Raw genomic sequence first — 19,089 nt, forward strand, 5'->3', positions numbered from 1 at the left:
GTGCATTAAGTGAATTTCTTTTATTTATTCTTTAACACAGCAAAGGAGGATTTGAAAGAAAAGAATATTTGCCCAGACGGTGTAGTTGTCTTCTGAGTACGTAGATTTTCTGCCATCACTTTCACAATCAAGTGTTTATCGTTCTTAGGAAACTTTTTTAAAGGTACTTCAGTTACTCATTTCTAGGAACTGAAGCCTCATGTCCAGAAAAAGCTCCGGCTGGTACAAGCTGTAGCTGCGCTCCTGCCTAGCAACACGGATCATCACAAACAAACCCGTCCGGAGCGCCCTGGCTCCTGATGAATGCAGCATCCAAATACGGTCTCTCTGTATCGATAGTTCAGCACTCGCAGTGCGATTCCTCTTGCCAGCACCGGACCATATCTCTTTCGTCACCCCGACCTCTGACTCAAGGTATGTTCTGTCGGTCTGGTGAGGCTGTTGGCTAAAATACAGAGATCTGCAGATGTGCTCGTCGGTGTTTCGAAATGTGTGGACTGAGTTGATACTAGCTGTAGTGATCAGAGATGCCCTGGCCAGTTCAGAGACAAATAGCCTCCTCTACTCCTCAATTAATCTTTCCAAAATCTGACGCTGATTTTTACTGTCTTGTGATTGTCCCTTCTCCTTTTAGCCAGTTTTATCCCAAGATTAGAAAAAAAAGGGTTCATCATGGTCAAATCTAACTCTCTGAGGGGAAGATTGTGAGTCACCGAGTGATTGTCTCTTACATTATTTGTTTCTGTCACGTTACTAGTTACAGCCATAGCTATAACTATTCATAGGAACTGATGTCTTTTTATTGATCCAAGTCATAAATTTTCTTTACTGAGTATCTATCTCATACGGAATTATTTTGGAAGGCTACAGCAAAATCAGTTAACCCGTTCTAGCTTTAGAGCAAAGGCTTGAAATTTGGCAGGGAGTCCGCTCATTGTCAGGGGCATGCTTCTTCCTGCCCCCTGCAAAAACAGGACAAATGGTGAGACTGAAGGAGGGGTAACGGGCTGCTCGAGGGGATGGTGCTGCCTGCAGGTGCAACGCGTGCGGCTGACTCCTTCACATGGTGATGACGACTGGCGTCGCTCCAAGTCAGTTTAAGTAACAGTGATGCGGATGAAGATATTCTCAACCAGCAGACGAGTGTGGGAACCACTGCTGTTCCATACAGCAGAACCCAGGCGGGTCTTTTGTTGCTTTCTTTAGTGTCTAGGAATTCGTAGGTGCTAGTGAGACTCCAGAGTTAAAGAATCATGGGTTCGGTAATTATAGACAGGGTAGCAGTCTATAATTACCAGCCTGCAGTCTTCAGGTGCTCTCTCTGTATATGCATTTTAATGACAAAATCATAATAAATATTTCCGTTCCTTAAAGTAGTTCTTTTATTACCCCTACTTACTCTCTCTTTTTTTTTTTAAACGTGGTTTTATTTAGGAAATGTGAACTGATTTAGGAACATAGTAGCTACTGTCATGAGACATCTCTTTATTATGTACTTCATGCATTACTGTTGTTGGTTCATGGAGTGCTGCATTCAGCTGCACAAACAAGACTAAATAGATATATTCTGTTTGTTCCTGAATTTAGCACAAAGAACTAGTCTCAAAGGGTACATACTTTGCTTTAATTCATCTTGGATGTATTTCTACTTGTGGAGTTAACTGAACCCAAACTTCAGTTTGAACTTCAGTTACTGTTTTTAAGTTTTGCTGAGCCCGAACCAGAAGTGAACCAGAAGATTTTTTCTAAAAGGTAAACCTAAACTGAAACCAAATAAACATTACATTACTTCAGTAGAATGGTACGTACATTTGTTTTCTGGATTTAACTGACCTCCTCAGGGATATTGTTTTAAGAAATATGCTTAAATTATTTAGAATCATCAAACTTCTATATTTGCTTCAACACAAGGCTGAAATTTATGCATTAACATGTACTGAATTACAGCATTTGTAACTTGTAATAAAATTTAACTTAATTTTAGAAAACAGCAGCATACTGAAGGAATTTAGTGGGTGAAGTTGTACAGGTAATACAAAGTCATACTTGAAAGTTGTCATCAGAAGAATATAGAGTGGATACTATTGAGAGAGATCAGAGATGATTAATAAACCGGTAATTGCAAATATTCATTTATTTCATTTATTGGATGATTTTTACAGCAAGACAAGGCTTATGTAAGCATATGCTTGAGAAACAGAAAAGAAAAAATTAGACCTCAGGAGTGGAAAAGCCACTCTTTACCCCTAAGTGACACAAAAGAGTTAGCTGAAGAAATAACTGTAACTGATCCACTAAACAATTATTTACCTTTGGTGCAGAAATCGTACCAAATCCCCTCATTGCAACACAGAAGTGTTTGGTAGGGCTTCTGAATGCCTCAGAAATGAGGAAGTTAATCAAAAAGAAATAAAAATCTTTACACTGCATATACGAGCTGCATACACATTAAATCTTATCCATATTTTCTGAAACACTTTCCATTGCACAGAAATTTCTTTTTATTAAAAATTATCCTTCAAAGTTTATCAATGTTTTAAATATTGATTTGGCACCGGAAAAGGAAACAAAAATTGGTATCAGCAACTGATATCAATACCCTCAGCTGTTTACATTTTTACTGTGACACAAATAGGTTTTCAAACTCCAAGTCTAAAATTAAATTTATGGATTAGTTTTTATCCACTGATGATTCTTTATGGTAGTTGTAGGGAGTATGTAACTTGCCATGCGATGTAAGGTATGTTAGTGACTGGATATTTACAGCCATACTTTTCTGATTGGTGGACTGTGGGACTAGCTGAGATATTAAATAGGGCTTTTTTTAGTTTTCTTCTTGTAAGTTACAAATAAAAGTATGTAACTTGGTCCCTAAAATAGCTTTTTCATTTGGCATATTATATGTATGGTGGCAATGAGATATCATCACAAAACACTGAGTGACACCATGCCTTTTTAGTGACATGCTTGTCTTTATGTTTGGATGGCAATATTTTAAAATGTACGGGTAAGGGATACCATAGAAATCATTCTTAACTTCTGTTCTTAACATCTCCAAAGTAGTTATCTACTCTTTTTCAAAGGCAGTAAGGCAAGTATATGTATAAGATTCTTCTTAAAAACGATGCTAGTGTTCAGTTTTATATCCTTTTCAACATTGTGGAGGCAGATCCTCAGCTGCTCTTTGAGCTGGACTTGGCATGACTAAGAATGTCAGAGGAGAAAGATCCTTTAATGGTCACGAAGAAAATTTCTGTTGACAGGAAGATGCAAAGTAACTCTTCTGCAAGGTAAATTCTGGCCTTTAGGCCTATTCTCCAGTATTCAAGAGAAACCTAGTTTTCATCTTCATGCTAATAATGGGCTACTCAAGCTTCTCAGAACATAATAAAGAAAGACATAAGAGGAAGCCAGCACAGCTAAAGAACAAGGTAAGGGAGGCCATTAGAAGCAAAAAGGAAACCTCCTTTCTACCCTTTGAAAAGCGTTTTGGAAGATAGATGTGTTCATAAATTCTGTTGCATTAATAGCATGAAGGAGGTAAGAAATGAGTTCGAGGAGTGATTGCAAAGCCATGGGGGCAAAAACCAAAACCAACCAACCAAACAAAAACCAATCCCTTTCCAGTTAAGTGTCAGGAACAGGAGGCTTGCCACAAAGTGGGTAGGGCCTGTGTAAAAGGTGTCAAAGAAACACCTAGAGAAAGCAAGGCCATAGGAGAAAATATGACATTCGTGTTTTCGGATCTGTATTCACAGTGCAGGGGCTTAGAGAAATCCATGCCAGCACTTTCCATTATGGCGAATTCAGCAGATTTATCTCAAATTAAAGTACGGGGCAGAAAAGGTGAGGGAACAAACAGATAAAATAAGCAAGACGTTGTGGGGACCAGATGGCCTTCATCCAAGAGCTCTGAGAACACGCAGGCGTCAGAAAGCTGCAGTACGGACTGCAGTGTGTGACCCCACTTTTGAGACCCCTTCCCCTGCTCACTGGGTGGGGAACGTGCCAGACATTTGCAAATATGACTTCAGTGAAGACCCAAGCATCCGTACACAATGAAGCCTGTTTTGTCCGGACCGGGCAAATAAGTAATATCTGTCCTACATAACAGAATCAGCAGATACATAGATAAATATGACACACTGAGGAAGACACGGCACAGCTTTTGTTACGTTATGTCATGTCTTGCAGGTCTTCGGTGGAGTTAACGTGTGTGGACAAGGGACAGCTTATGTTTAACGGCTACCAGGATTTCCAGTGGCAACGAGGTCCCCAGACAAAGCTTCATTTAAAATAAATAAATAAATAAATATATTTTTTTAAAAGCACAGCTTTTATGCAATAAGAAGAAAAAATGAATAGATCAAAAAATGTCTAAAAGACAGGAAAAAGAAGTAAAACAGAAATAAAGGTCAGTTTTCATAGAAGAGAGAGATCACAAGAGGAGTCTGCAGGGACCTGTGCTGTAACTTGTGCTGCTTAATGTATTCATAAATGATCTGGAAAAAGAGGGTGAGCAGTGAGATATCACAGATTGCTAATGATATTAAGCTATTCAGGTAAAGGAAAGTTAGAGGACAAATTGTGATGAAGTTAAAGGGCTTACTGTGAAGAACTGAAGAAAGACCTTACAAGACTGAGTGACTAGATAATAAAATGGCAGATAAAATGTGAGGTAGTGTACTTCGCTTCAGACTAAATATAAAGTAATGCTCATGGGAAACAAATCATATATACAGTGATGGACTGTAAGCTGGCTTTCCGCTCACAAGTGAGATCTTTGGTTTCTGATGAGTATTTCTGTGAAAACATCAGCTCAGTGTTCCCCTTTACACAGAAAAGCAAATCAAATATTTGAAATTATCAAGAGTGGAACAGAGAACATTGTAATGCATTTGCCTCTGTATCAATCCATAGTTCACTGCATACTGAGTAGTATGTACAGTGCTTTTCCTCGCATCTCAAAAAGGGCATAATAGAGCAGGAAATGATTCAGAAAAAGGTTTGGCAAGGACAACGGAAGAAACAGAATGGTTCTGGATGAGGTATACCTGCGGGCTCTTCACTCAGAAAAACGGGTGACTGAGACATGACAGAGGTCTGTAAAATCACCAGTGGCAGAGGAAAGACGGATATGGAGACACCGTCACTGTGTTTTTCCAAGCAAGGAAAAAGGGTATTAATGAAACTGGTAGGAATTATGTTCAAAATAAAAAGAAGTGGTCTTCACAGGATGTTAAGCTGTGGAAATCTTTGCTGCAAGAAAGACACTGTAAGACGCTGCAAGATGCAAAGTGTAGGAGTTAAAACCCAATCGGACAAATTAACTGCAGAAAAGTCCATTACATATAAGGGCTGCTAAGGAAGAAAGCATCACCTACCATCCATACCACAGAAGCCTCCAAAACACAGATTAGTGGACCCTGGGAGTGCTTGCGGTGGACACAGATTAGTGGACCCTGGGAGTGCTTATTTAATAACATGCATGCCTTGTTATTAAAACGTGCATCCTCTGTTGGCTGCTGCTGGAAACCAGATGCTAAACTAGACAAGTTTTAAGTTCCCAGTATAGCAGTTCTTCATGCAAATTCTGTAGGAAAGATTCAGAGGCGGCAAGATTCACCATCACGAAATGTTTCAGAGTCACAAAAGATTAGGAGAAACACCAATGACTTCAGGAAGAAAAAATCTTAATCCATATAGCAGGAAAATAGTGTCAAAAACAGTTAAGCGGTGAAGTAGGTCACCCGTGTGTAAATAGCTAACACTGGCCCTCCGCAGGGGAGGAGTGCTGGTATCTGCGGGTTCTGCTGGCGATCTCTGGGACAGCTGTTAGCTACAAAGGCCTGTCACTGTGCAGGGGGAGAGAATTAACTTTGAAGGCAAGAATAAGAAAGAAAGAGCACATGGTAGAAGAAAGGCTATCTCCTTGTAGGAGAAGAGGCCGCCTCAAAATCCTTCTCCAAATAGAAAAGGAAAATCTTCATAGATTGTTCCGAAACATTTTGTTTTTCAGGTGGGCACTGCCGTTGTGAGAAACAGAAAAGACAGAAAAGACAAGGGTGGATCTGCGGGAGGCAGAAATGCAAGAGGGAGTATGATTGTTGGATGAGAGAAAGAAAATGCAATTTCCTCCCTTTGTGTTTGCATACTCAGAACTTCTTTTAGATGTATGGTAAGATATAGTGTAATACTGTGATGCAGCCTAAATTAAAACCTTGTTTTTAGGTTGCATAAAGGTAACTTGAAAACGGACTGTACAGAAAATGCACATCTTACCTCTTCTGTTCTCACATTCACCAGACTGTAATGCTTGCTGAGCTCACCTGTAATAGCTAAGGTTATAGCTGAGTGTCCATTCTTATCTCTTTTTTCATCTTAAAAAAAATATTTTGCAGTTGGAGCTTTGCGTACGTTGTTTCAACTCAAGAATTATTGGGAACTTTAAGGAAAACTGGTTATTTTTTACTTACATGACATGTGGGTAAGTACATTTTCCATTAGTCTCCAACTGAAACATGACACAAACAATGCAAAAAATGAAATTTGGCTTGTGGGGCCATTAAGGAAAAGAAAACAATCTAAGCCTGAAGAAAATCAAATAATTATTTTGATGGTGCAAATATTTGAAATTGAAATATCGATATTGATGCAGTAAAAAGCAGTATTCATTCAGGGTGGTATAGCTAAAATTGTTTATAGCTCTATATAAATATTGATCTACTATAATTAGTCTAATCACAAAGTTCCCTTACACCCTTAGTTATGACCTTAAAGGACTTTTTGGTCCTAACTATTCAAAATATAATTGACATTTCTACTGCAAATGCTGTGTCATTTTGGCGGTGGTAAGTGCAGACCCCTGCTGTCCAAATGGGGGACTGGAAAGGTGACAGTGTTTAGAAGATTAGGCTGCTAAACTGTATAAAACCTGTATCAGACAACAAACCTTGATACTTGTATATGAATATGATTAATTTATAAGTAGTTTAATTCCATTTGAAGTGTTGTGTTTATTTTTACTATTAACCACAAAACAAAACACGTAAAAGCACTGTATTTTGTGGGTCATATCAAAACTGCAAAGTGCTTCTGTTGGCTCTGACGAAGCGGTGACTTCACACCTTTCCTCTCCAAACTAACTGTGGTTAAGCCACTGACAGAATTTTGTGATAAAACTGGAAGCTGTTGCTGAAAGCCCTGTTTTTTGTAGCTAACGGGACTCTGTTGGGAAAAAGAACAACAAATGCTTGGAAACTTTCCCTAATTCAGAAGGAACTTATAAGCCTTTTTTTTTTTTTTCTTCTGTAGAACACATCCAGTGACACTTGTCTGTTGGGTGTAACAAAACTGCATATTGTCCCTTTGGCTAAGAAGTAGATGACACTTAGGGCCATCTGGGATTTGGGTAAAAAATAATGACACAGAGCTGGGGTATTTACCATAATTTATTATACACTGATCTCACTGCCCTGAAAGGCAACATGAAAAAGACAACGAAAAGTTCCTTCTTGTGAAAATGTAGGATATATATTTTTTTTTTTGCTGCTGTTTTCAGCCTTTTAAACTGGCATTTTGTCTGCAGTTGCTTACAGATTCCCCAAACTGAAATATTACGCTTCCCAAACTAACCCCAACCTCTCCCTATTCCTTCCCCCTTAGAAAAAAATCAGCCTGAGGCAACACCCAGGATAGAAAACTTCTTCCAAGTAGTTAAAGCTTGGCAAACATATAAACGATGGAAAACAAACAAACAAACAAACAAGGATTAGTTGGATGTTTGCCTCAGCCTGAATGTTCTGGAGGAAAAAAAAAAAAAAAAAAAGTCCAGAAAGGTTTCAGCCATTTCTCAGGAGGAAGTTAGGAGGAAATGTTATTTTAAATTTCTGTAAACTCCTTAGTGTTTTAACTGAAAATGTAGTTCTCTGAAACCAGGTCTTAACGATCAATATAGGTGGTGCCCTGGTGTGAGAGAGAGACTCTTCAGTTCCTTTCATGTTACGGGTGCTCAAGGCTCTGAACACCATGCAGGCAAGTACAGCATGTCCAAGACATCCAACGTAGCCACACGTGCAGACTATGGCTCTGTATCGCACATACAGAGTCTGGTCTCAGCGATTACACGACGTACACAGATCAGTTATATTCAGTGTCAGGCTTTATTGAACCTGTTTGCAACCAGGACTTGGTTCTTGCCCCAGGTGTGGTGGTTTTACTCGGGTGGGCGGCCGAGCTCCACCACAACCGCTCTCTCACACCCCCTCCTCAAAGAGGATCGGGGAGAAAATACAATGAAAAGGGCTCAAGGGTTGAGATAAGGACGAGGAGATCGCACAGTAATTATCGTGATGGGCAAAACAGACTCAGCATAGGGAGACAGTAAGATTTATTGCCTATTACTAACAAGCTAGAGAAGTGAGAAACAAAGGAAAGAAACCAAAAGCACCTTCCCCCCCATCCACCCTCTTCCACCTCCTTCCCCCGAGCAGCTCAGTGGAATGGGGGAATGGGGTTATGATCAGTCTGTAGCGCTTCTTCTCCGCCGCTCCTTCTTGGTCACTCTCGTCCCCTGTGCTGTGGGGTCCCTCCCACGGGATGCCGTCCTTGCTGAACTGATCCGGCGTTGGCTGCCCACAGGCAGCAGCTCTTCCAGCACTGCTCCCACACGGCTCCGTACCACGGGGTCCATCCATCCCCCAGGAGCAAACTGCTCCAGCACGGGTCCCCCACGGGCGGCAGCTCCCCCCAGACCCCCTGCTCCTGCGTGGGCTCCTCTCCACGGGCTGCAGCTCCGGCCCGGGGCCTGCTCCTGCGGGGGCTCTCCATGGGCCGCAGCCTCCTCCAGGCCACATCCACCTGCTCCACGTGGGCTCCTCCACGGGCTGCAGCGTGGAGATCTGCTCCGTGTGGGACCCATGGGCTGCAGGGGGACAGCCTGCTCCACCGGGGGCCTCTGCACAGGCCGCAGGGAACTTCTGCTCCGGTGCCTGGAGCACCTCTCCCCCTCCTTCTTCACTGACCTTGGCACCTGCAAGGCTGTTCCTCACTCCTCTCACTCTCCCAGCTGCTGTGTGGTGCAGCGTTTTTTGTTTGTTTGTTTTGTTTTGTTTTGTTTTGTTTTCCCTGTCTTAAATATGCTCTCACAGAGGCGCAAACAACATCACGTATTGGCTCAGCTCTGGTCAGCGGTGGGGCCCTTACCAAACATGGGGCAGCTTCTAGATCCTTCTCACAGAAGCCACCCCTATGGCCCCCTGCTACCAAAACCTTGCCACGTAAACCCACTACACCAGGGTACAAGACTCAACCCTTCCTATTATTCTCCCCGGTAAAAATCACAAATATCTGAAGAATCACAGTTGTCTGTGCACAGCAGAAACTCAACACTGCTAAATTCCCCAAAGTTTCTTCTCCTCCAGTTCATAAAGTGGTGGGCTAATTGAAGTTGCCTGTTCCAGCGTTTGGTGGCATCTAAATTCTGGGCACCCGCTGCAGGGAGAACGTCTCTTTGGTCTGTGCAGCACTTCTGCTGCTGAGGTCCAGAGGAGAAAAATATCTGACTGAATGTGAACAGATGAGGAATGGGGTTGCCGTGGGCAGGGAGACAGGTAGAAATGGGGGGAAGAAGTATCTCTAGGGTGTAGGAGTCAGATGGTGCTGACAGCAGGTTCAACTTCAGCAAAAGAAGTAACAGTAAGACTAACCTTGGGCCACCAGCTGCTTTTAATAAATATGGCTCTTGGTGTGCTCTCTTGGCTTAGTTCTGTCTTTACATCCTGGATACAGCCTATGATATTTTGTAGTGTTAGGACCCTGCCTGATTTAATAACAAGTGTATAATTCTCAGCCCTGAGTCAGACCCAGAAGTGTACTGTCCAAAATGACTGTGTGGGCTGGTGTAAAAAGGCGGATTAACAACGGTAAATGCCGCCAGCCTCTGGTGGCTTCTCTCTTTTGAGCTCCCGCACAGCTACCAAGGCCTAACACACCTTCACTTCAGGTAGGGATGATCGGAGGAAGGGAAATACCTGCCCTTTAGGGCTTGGTTGCTGAGCCAAGGTCACTACGTTGCTGTGCTGACTGCTTGCTGGGCCTCTTCCCATGCTACAGCTTGAACATGACATCTTATTTCATCTGGTGGAGCATTTGACCAGGTTAGCCAGCATTTCAGTGCATTTGTGAGGTGCTTTTTCTATTCAGTGGCCACTGGCATTAACCTGCCAATTAAGAGCGGCATTTAGAGCAGTTAAGTACCAGGAAGGGAGGGTTAGCAATTATAAACCAGAAGACCTAAGTAACGTAGTGTTCTGTACTCTGTTTCACTAGGAAAGAAAACTGTACGCTCTGTCCATTCCAGATATAAAGTACTTGTGTAAATCTGAGCACTGTTTTTGTATGCCTCCCATAATTGGCACTGTGTAATTAGTACTTTGTTAAATGAGTATATTCTAGTTCTTCAGCAAATGTATTCGTTCAGACTTCTAAGTGTCAAACATTGGATTTACATTCAATACTAATACACCTAGAATAAACTTAAAAAACAAGAGTTACAGTAATTTTTTATATGCTTACCTTCCTTCGGACTCTTCTCGGTTACATACAAAATGTACATACAAGGTTGTGTTTAAAAAAACAAACAGCCCACAACAAAACAGCTTAAAAATGAACATATTTGTGAGTTCCTCTGTTGTGGGATTTTGATATGAACATTTACAAGTTAGTTTTACACACTTTGAATCTTCTATGTGCTTTTCATTTATCTTTGTTTGAAATTTTAATTAGAAATATTCAAAATTTTTTTCTGCCTGAGATGTAGCTATAGTAGACCAATCTCACATAACCCATGAAGTATCTTTAAAACACCCCTCTGTCAATAAATGCAAAACTTGGTTGAAGCTTGCTGTGAAAAGACGTGCTATGACATGTTGGTTGGAAGGGTGAAAAATATGGATTTGAGGTAGTTGTTCAGCTTTCGTTTTTCATAACTGATTTTTATATACCAAGAGATAAACTTTATGTGCTGTGAGCATAACTGCTATGTGCTAAGCTTATAAACCTGATGATGTGTGCACTCATAAGCATAATAGTCTGTGCATTCACAAATTTGATGGGCCCTACACATAAAGATATTAGCTATCTGGATTTATGTTAATTTTATTCTCCAGAAGGGAAAGAATTTATAGGCAATGCACTTAACAGAGAACAGCAACCACTGGCATATGTAAGTTTCACATACAGCTGCTGATAAATTAAATCTTTTGTGGATACACTTTCACATCTCTACACGCTTACCACCTTTACCCAGTCCATGCTACAATTTAAAAATTACATATTTTTGTGTGTGTGTGTGTGTGTGTAAGAGTTTAAAATACCATTTATGAAACTGCCAATGCAAATGCACAGAACCCAACAACAAATGAAACAGTTGCAGAAGTCCTTTTTCTCCTCCTCTCACAATCAGGTATCATAGCAATTATGCCAATGACATATCTCATCCTCAGTTACACTACCAACACTTGCCAGTATCCCACCACCCCCAGCATAAAATACTTTTTCTCATATATCATATAACTGTATCCACCTTCCACAGTCAGTATTAGTGGTAGAGAAGGTGAGCTGAGGAGGGTTTATACTATTTACAAGCAATTCTATTTACGTAATAGAAATAATGGGGATGCCAGTAGAGGTGGATAAAATCAAAAGCCCTGGCATCTTGAAAGCCAAGACACCACCATTTTAGTGCCAAAATGCAGATTTAGACAGATATCAAAAGTAGATCCAAGACGTTATCAGAAATGTACTCCAAACATACTGATGCTGATAACACTTGACCACGTTTAGGCAATCAGTAGCCATGACTTTGTCAGTGTGTAAACATATCCTAAACAAGTCCATGTGACTACATAAGTTTCAGATAGCTGTAGCATATTTGTGTACTACCCACACATCTTGTGTTGTCATAGATTTGGTCAACGTGCAAAGCCTGACCTTAACTGACCTTAATAAAAAAACGTGACAATACACCATCGTGCAGAGGGATGATAAGCATGATAAGGAACAGTCCAGCTCTCTGTTCTGCAGTCCTTATGGGACACTTCTTGCCCAGAACATGTTGTCAAAATGCAGGCATCTGGCCCACCTCATGTTTTCTCGTACTGATTTGGAGATAACACAAGCCATTTTTGCTAAGGTCTTTTCACAAACATATCTGTACCGAATAAATGAACAATCAGACCTCCTGACTTCAGCTGATGAAGAAAAAGCATGCGTTATCCCAGATCTGTAAGGGGGGGAGGACCCCTTGCAAAATTTTGTAATTTCCTGAGACCTGAATGCCACCATTTGTCCACCTGTTTTTTTCTTCTCAGCCCAGCAGTTCAGCTGGCAGGTTGTCCACCATCAGAGTCCCCGCACAGGGGAATTCAGGGTGGAAGTCACTAGTACTGACACAAGAAGATAGACAGCCCTGTGGCCTTTTCAAAAAGAACGGGGATGGAGAACTATAATGTCCAACAGAGTCAAGTCAGCCTAACTCATTGCAAACCATCTGGTGAACTTCTGGACTCACCCTCCCTGTTATCCCTCAGAAGGGAACTGGGACCTGACTTGCCCACACGGAGAGCAGGCTGGCAGCCACGCCAGCGCTGAATTAATTGTTTGTATGATGTTATTCTTCCCATGCCAGTTCCAGATTTGTGGCCTCATACGTGTTTCCCCTGCCGATGCTTGTGGCACTCTGCCCTCCCGAGACTGTTACAGGCGGCCTGGGGAACCTGCAGCAGGAATACTTCAGGGATATCCTCACGCCAGCAGAAAAACCCTGCCTGGCAGCCGACGTGCTATTTTAGTAGCTCCGTTCTGGCAGGGCTGTCCCTGCGGGACATGACACCGCTGGCCTGGTTGGCCTCACCGCTGGCATGCAGAAGTGATCATGAGGTGGGCAGGGGCGTTCTCAGCATAAGGTCAGCACCGACCGTGCCTGCCTCGCCAGTTCCCTGGAATAGCTTGTTGAGGTGAAACTGCAGGCCCCTCAAAAGCATGCCCTACAAAAAAAGGAGTGCTGGCCCACATAGCAATTAGCCTACATTAGAGATGCCACAGAATATGCTCCAGGACCAAACCAGTGTGGATAGCCCGGGAACTGATTCTGAAAAGTATGTTATAGGAAAATAATATATACAAATATGATGCGTTTTACATGTGTAATAGAAAGAACAAATTCATTTTATTTTGGTTTCATAAGGCTGAGTCAACAGCGTCTTGATTAGTCCCTCAGTCCATCTCGCATCATAATTTTTTAACTCCAGGTAATGATCAGCTGCTTCACAAACTGATGACTCTTCTTCAGCAGAGATCTCAAATGAAAGAGGCTCAAACAAGTTTTGTCAAAAATTGCTGGCCAGGTATGGGATTGATCCTGATTAATTTGTTAATCATTTCACACTATGGGAAAAGCTGAACTACAATCTTAACTGTTAATGCTTCTGTTTGGTCTGCCAACTGGCCAAGCTGCACCCGTATCACCCTAAATAAGTCCCAGTTCACGGCCACCTTTGCTCAGTAGGGTCACATGCTGGAGCTCTGGGGTAGTTCACAGGGAGGTACACAGGGAGTCTGGAAGCCTGAAATAAAATCTTGGTTTGGGAGGGGAAGGAGGATCTGTGAAGGGGAAAAGAATAGGTAACCAAGCATTACGGCTTCTACAGCTTGAAAAACAATTTCCCAGCATTGCCATAAGTAGTGGGTTCAGAGAAATGTAATTTAAGACTTGTCAAAATTTCTTTTTCTTAGTTAGCAGGAGGTTTTATGGTCGTGTGTGCAGGCACCTAACCGAACGTACTTCTGAGAACTTTCACAAACATTTGTGAAGTCAGGACACTGCGAGCATCATGAGTTGGAATTTCAAAGACAATAGCCCTCCAGAGGGAGCACAAGAAGCTTTCTCTTGACACGAAGAGCAAAGTTTTCATTTTAGCCAGCAAAGACATACATTCTGCTGTACAACTACAGGGCAAAGAAACTGTATTTTGTATCGCTGGATAGGCTTCAAAAGAAACTGCCAACGAAAGACCAAATTTTAACAGGATTGAGGACATTTTTTGACTCTTACAGGAATTTTCTACAGAGAACCAAAAGCTTTACATTGGATAGGTGTAGGTAGTGTCAACTGAACTACGTTACAATTAGCAGAACTAAACACAAATTTTTGGGAGGGATGTGCATTGTGTTGTACTAGCCCTTTTAGGTATGAGTGAAACTTTATGGTTAAATTAACAGAATGTCTTTTTGATCTTTCCAAACACAGGGAAAACAGATCCCTCTAAAGGTTGGAAATTGAAGATGCAGAGAAATTCCCAGAAGGGAAAGGCTTGAGACTGTATCACTTGCTTTGCAAGATTTTTACAGAGTCACAGTTCTTCAGGATGCCTGATTTTGATGGAAAACTGTTCTGCACTTGTACAAATTTATTTACCATGAAAAGTAGTTTCAAGAGGAGTTCTCTGATACAGCTTTAAAGTACACCTTTGCCCTAATGTAACACAGCCTCTTTCCCAGAGACTTCTTCCCCCAAAAAGACTTTGAAAGAACTTTGAAATTGGAGTGAGGAACTTGTCTTATTCAGAAGACTGATCTTCAGCCTGCCTCTTTACAGAGCGACAACAGCAAGGAATACATGACAACCATTCAAGAGAATATTAGAAAAAACTCAGGGAGCTGCACTTTTTTTTTTTTTTGGTAGCAAGCCTCATCCGGCAGCAACAGCAGCAATTCCAGGACCTTCTGGTCCAGAGGCGTGCCAACCTACACAACATGCAGTACTGGCTGTCAATCCAAACCCTGTACTATCAAAGCCAGGCTCTGCTGATGACTCAAAAGCATATCCATCTACATTCAGATAGGTTACCATGGCAACCTCTCTGGCCTAAAAAGAGATGGACCACATTAGTTACTTAGCAGCACCTTTTTGACAGGCGAAACACAAGCTGCTTGCTCCAGATGATGGTTTGATTTAGAATTAAGTCTGTCTGAGAGCTGCTATGGCGTTCTCTGAAGTGTTAATGACGTAACCCAGGGAGAAGAACTTCTCTGGGGACTTAACTTCAGATTGTGGCCCAGCACCAAAGGGACTGAGCTATATGGTGGCTTTGCCTGAGAAACACAAGTTAACAGAACAGTTGACATAACATTTTTCCTACACCGTGAAGAAGTCCTTTCTGAAGATCTTCTAAGATCAGACCAGTCTGCTGAGCTAAGGAGGCCACTCCTGCAGAGGATACGCAGGACACAAAGGATTGAATTGCTGCTGGCACAACGCATCTTCTAGATTGAAGCATCTGTTCAAAGTACAAATATTAAGCCCTGGAAAGGTCACAGTCCCCATCGCTGATGCGAAAGAAGCCTGGAGTTCAGACAGAAATGCACACACTGCAAAGGAAAAACTGCATGGCTACAAGGGCTTTTTAGGGTTTAGATCACAGAACGAAGACTTCCAGAACCTAGGGTGAAGAGGGAAACGGACCCCTCTACTCAATGTAGCAAGACTGAAAAGAGAAAATCTGGAATATGTTACCCATAATCACACTCTGCTATCATGCAGCTGTGTGGCTGAAACACCACCACCACAGTGTATCTATACTTGAAGCAGGAGAAAGACATGGAGCCAGGCCAACAGGATACGGAGCATCTTCCATAGAGTACTTAGCTCCTTAACTAGGAAAACTGCTTCATCCCAGAAATGGTAGAAATAGTCTTACTGATACAATGTGTGCTCAGAAAGCCAGGAGGATAGCTATTGACATGGCTATATGCCTTTAAGTCTACCACTGGCAGAATGCTGGGCTGAATGACTAACGTGCTATGTTCAAACACCAGTTACATACCTGAGTAGAGATTCCTCACTTGAGATACGAAGTCCTGGTAATTGGCAGGAAGTGAGGAAGGTTCTGAAATGATCAGTGCCATGTTTATCACACCAGTAGTCTATCCACTTCAGTACTGTTTCTTGTGCAGCAGTTTCCACTACTAGAAATTTTAAAGAAAACAATTACAGAACAAGCAAACCTAACAAGTCTTTAATATTCTTTACTAAGTAGAAACCTCAAAGCATGAAAGGAATGTAATTTTCAACTTTTTCCTCTGATTTATTGATCTCAGTTCTATTTCTTTGATAAGAGGAAGCAAATATGAAAATACAAGTATTTATTTATGACTTTATATTTGTCTGTTGTACCATATCCTCTAGTTTTTCCTTTAGATGACAAAATCTTTGTTCCCCCCCTCCTTTACCCCCCCCCCCCCCCCGCCCCCCAATACTACCAATAACAGCCATCAGTCTGTGAAAAACCCTGTTTCTACAGCATGCTTTCTGTGGTAGCTCTGCACCTTTGGGATCTTTTGGATCCTTTACAATTCAATTACAATTTCCAATTACAACCATTTCTGCACTGGTCCTAAGTCTACTCTGTTGACAGCATAGATGTAAATGAACACCACAAAAATGGAAAACAGGAAGGATTATATTTCTCACTATACTGAAAGAGAGACAGAAGGAAAGGCAAAATAGTCAACCAGGGTAGACTGTAAGGTGAATTTCCGTCCCACTAGGATACTGTAATTCAGTGTTTTCAGAGTTGCAGATTGTGCCACCTTTTACCTACTGAACTAAGAAAACTTTTATATTGTTTTGTTTTCTTTTACATCTGTTCTATTTCTCAAGTCTGTTGAAAATAATGTTTCTCCCAAATCTTATTTCTCCATGCTGGATGCTTTCCTCCTCTTTTTTTTTTTTTTTTCCTTTTTTTTTTTGTGTGTGTACTTTTTTCCTAATTTTTTTTTTTTTCTAAATCATTCTACTTATTATTGTTCTTTTTGACCCCAAATATTCAGCTTTATGAGAGGTTTGTCTTTTTGGAAGAGAAAACCAAGTATTTCTCAGGAGCCTATCTTTGTATTCATGAGAAATATATACAAGCTCCTGATTTAAAGTGGGACACTGAAATGTCAACCTATCCTTAGGAGCTTTTTGAATGGTAATAAAAATAATATAACAATACCCCTCTTGACAGTCCATTCTTTCCTAAAGAGAAAAAAAAGTAAGATGTGATAACTCATTATTATGGAGAACAAAGTAGAAGAAATTAGATTTGAAAAAAATGGTAATCACCTTTTAAAAGACATTTTATCTTGGCCCAAGTTGTCACATTCCCATCTCAGCAAGCTTGGTTACAGCAAGCAAAATAAAAGTAGAGGACTATTGAGCACAAGTGCACAAATGCATGAGAAAATGGTAATATGTGTAAGTGTCGGCAAAAAAACAAACAAAAAAAACACAACCAAAAATACACCACCACCACCAAAAAAGGTACATACTGTAACATACTGTAATACAGTAACTGGTATAATAAGTTTCTATGAGATCTGTAGTTACCTACGGTGAGCAACAGAGAAATTACTCTGCCACAGCACGTTCCCATTCACACAGAACGGCAAAGAGATTTTAGTGTAATGTACAGCGTGTGCGTGTACCTTAGGCCAAAACCTGATGATGCTGACTTGGGAGTCCTTGGGTAGATGCAGGTGACTCTGCACCTTTGTCATCCAGCAGAACGTGGGTGTTGGCTTTCCTCAGCTTGGGCTGAGAACTGCTTTCTGATCATACTCTAAGGTAGAGAGAGAAGTGTCCAAAGCGGCTCAAAGTGACCTCTCAATCTTTTGGGGGCTGAGGGGGATGAGAAATGACTGCCTAAGTCACGGTGCTCCCAGACACCTTCCATGGCTCTAAGGTGCAATTTCATGGGTGGTTTAATCTAACCTAATGCTATGCTGTCCCACAGATCCCACTGCCACACTGCCTGATCTCCTCAGTATTAGCATTTATCCTAGCCATACAAATTTATTTATTTATTTTGTGGCTAGGCGTTTCAATTAGTTTGTTTCTGATGTAAAAAGAGGCAGGGGGACTGAATGGCTGAAAGTGGAGAGACAGCGGACTGCTATTTCCAGCAGCAGCAAGCTTTTAGCTTGGTCGAACTGCTTGTGATACTGTATTTGTAAAGTGGTGATTAGATTTTTGAGGGACTTCGGTTGTCGCTGTACCTGTCTCCCTACCTTTGGCCATTTAATTTCACTTTTTAAGCCGAGAGAAAGATATTAGAACAGGAAAAAGTGCTAATGGAACAGGTGTTGGTAATGTGGCCTGATTTCCTCAAGGAGGCTGACTGTGAACTAAAACGATTAAAATATCACAGGACGGCATTAAAATATTACATAAAGGCCGTACTCTACTTTTTTGACCCTTGTGGGCATTTATGAAACAAACGATAAAAACAATAGCAAATAAAGCCCCGCTGAAGGTTCGGGCTGGTTGTGCAGACTCCTAAACCGCTCTGCGACTCGGAGCCCTCCCTCAGGACTCTCCTCACAGAACGCACCCACAGCGCGCCGTGCGAGGCAACTTTCGGGGGCTCGTTTTGGGGCGGAACACCGTTATTTCGTGCACCGGGGGCCGTGAGAGAACCCTGCCCGCCCCGCGCCCCCTTCAGGACGGGGAAGGCGCCGCCTCCCCCCCCCCAACGAGAGCCGTTACCGGCCTCGCGCCCCGCCCCTCCCCCCGGCGCGCCGGGGCCATCCCGGCCGGCAGCGTCACCCGCCGGGGGGCGGGGCCGCAGCGGTTGCCAGGGCGACGGCGGGCCCCGCCCTTTCCCTTCCCCTCCCTCCCCACGTCAGCGCCGTCTCCCGCCCGGGCGGGGTGGGCCGGGTGATTGACAGTTGCCCCGGCAACGGGCTCGCCCCGCCGCCATTTTGTCAGTTACCTTTTTTTTTTTTTTAAGCTTTTTTCAAAAAAAAAAAAAAAACACCTTCCCGCCTGAACCGCGGGTGTGGTTTTTTTTTTTTATAATTATTATTTTTTTTTCCTTTTCCTTTCGCACCTTCCCGAAAATATAAAAAATTAATAGAAAATAATAAATTGCGCCCCCCTCCCCCCCCCCGTGAGGCGAGCAGCTGAGCCCCCCGGCGTGGGCACGGGCCGGGGCTGCGGCGTGAGGGGAGCGGAGCCGGTTCGTGAGGGAGGAGAGGGAGGAGGAG

The 19,089-nt window shown here is 42.3% G+C and overlaps 2 long non-coding RNA genes across 10 annotated transcripts; one reads left to right on the forward strand and one right to left on the reverse strand.

Moving 5' to 3' along the window:
* Positions 1-138: 138 nt before the first annotated feature.
* Positions 139-14,445, forward strand: LOC310882530. 4 transcript variants are annotated; one of them, XR_014572999.1, is made up of 3 exons: positions 139-414; positions 1,588-6,487; positions 14,309-14,445. It is a non-coding gene; the product is annotated as an uncharacterized lncRNA (long non-coding RNA). The 4 variants fall into 4 exon arrangements; XR_014573000.1 differs by having other exon boundaries at positions 1,588-13,406; positions 14,309-14,434; XR_014573001.1 differs by lacking the exon at positions 14,309-14,445 and having other exon boundaries at positions 3,264-11,113.
* LOC310882541 lies at positions 8,144-19,060 on the reverse strand. Of its 6 annotated transcripts, none has more exons than XR_014573013.1 (3): positions 17,530-19,060; positions 17,168-17,221; positions 8,144-16,026 (listed from the first exon to the last, which is right to left on the reverse strand). It is a non-coding gene; the product is annotated as an uncharacterized lncRNA (long non-coding RNA). The 6 variants fall into 6 exon arrangements; XR_014573014.1 differs by having other exon boundaries at positions 17,058-17,254; XR_014573016.1 differs by adding an exon at positions 17,058-17,080 and having other exon boundaries at positions 17,168-19,060.
* Positions 19,061-19,089: the final 29 nt, after the last annotated feature.

Source organism: Anser anser (assembly GCF_964211835.1).
Source record: "Anser anser genome assembly, chromosome: 1".
NCBI classification, from domain to species: Eukaryota; Metazoa; Chordata; class Aves; order Anseriformes; family Anatidae; genus Anser; species Anser anser.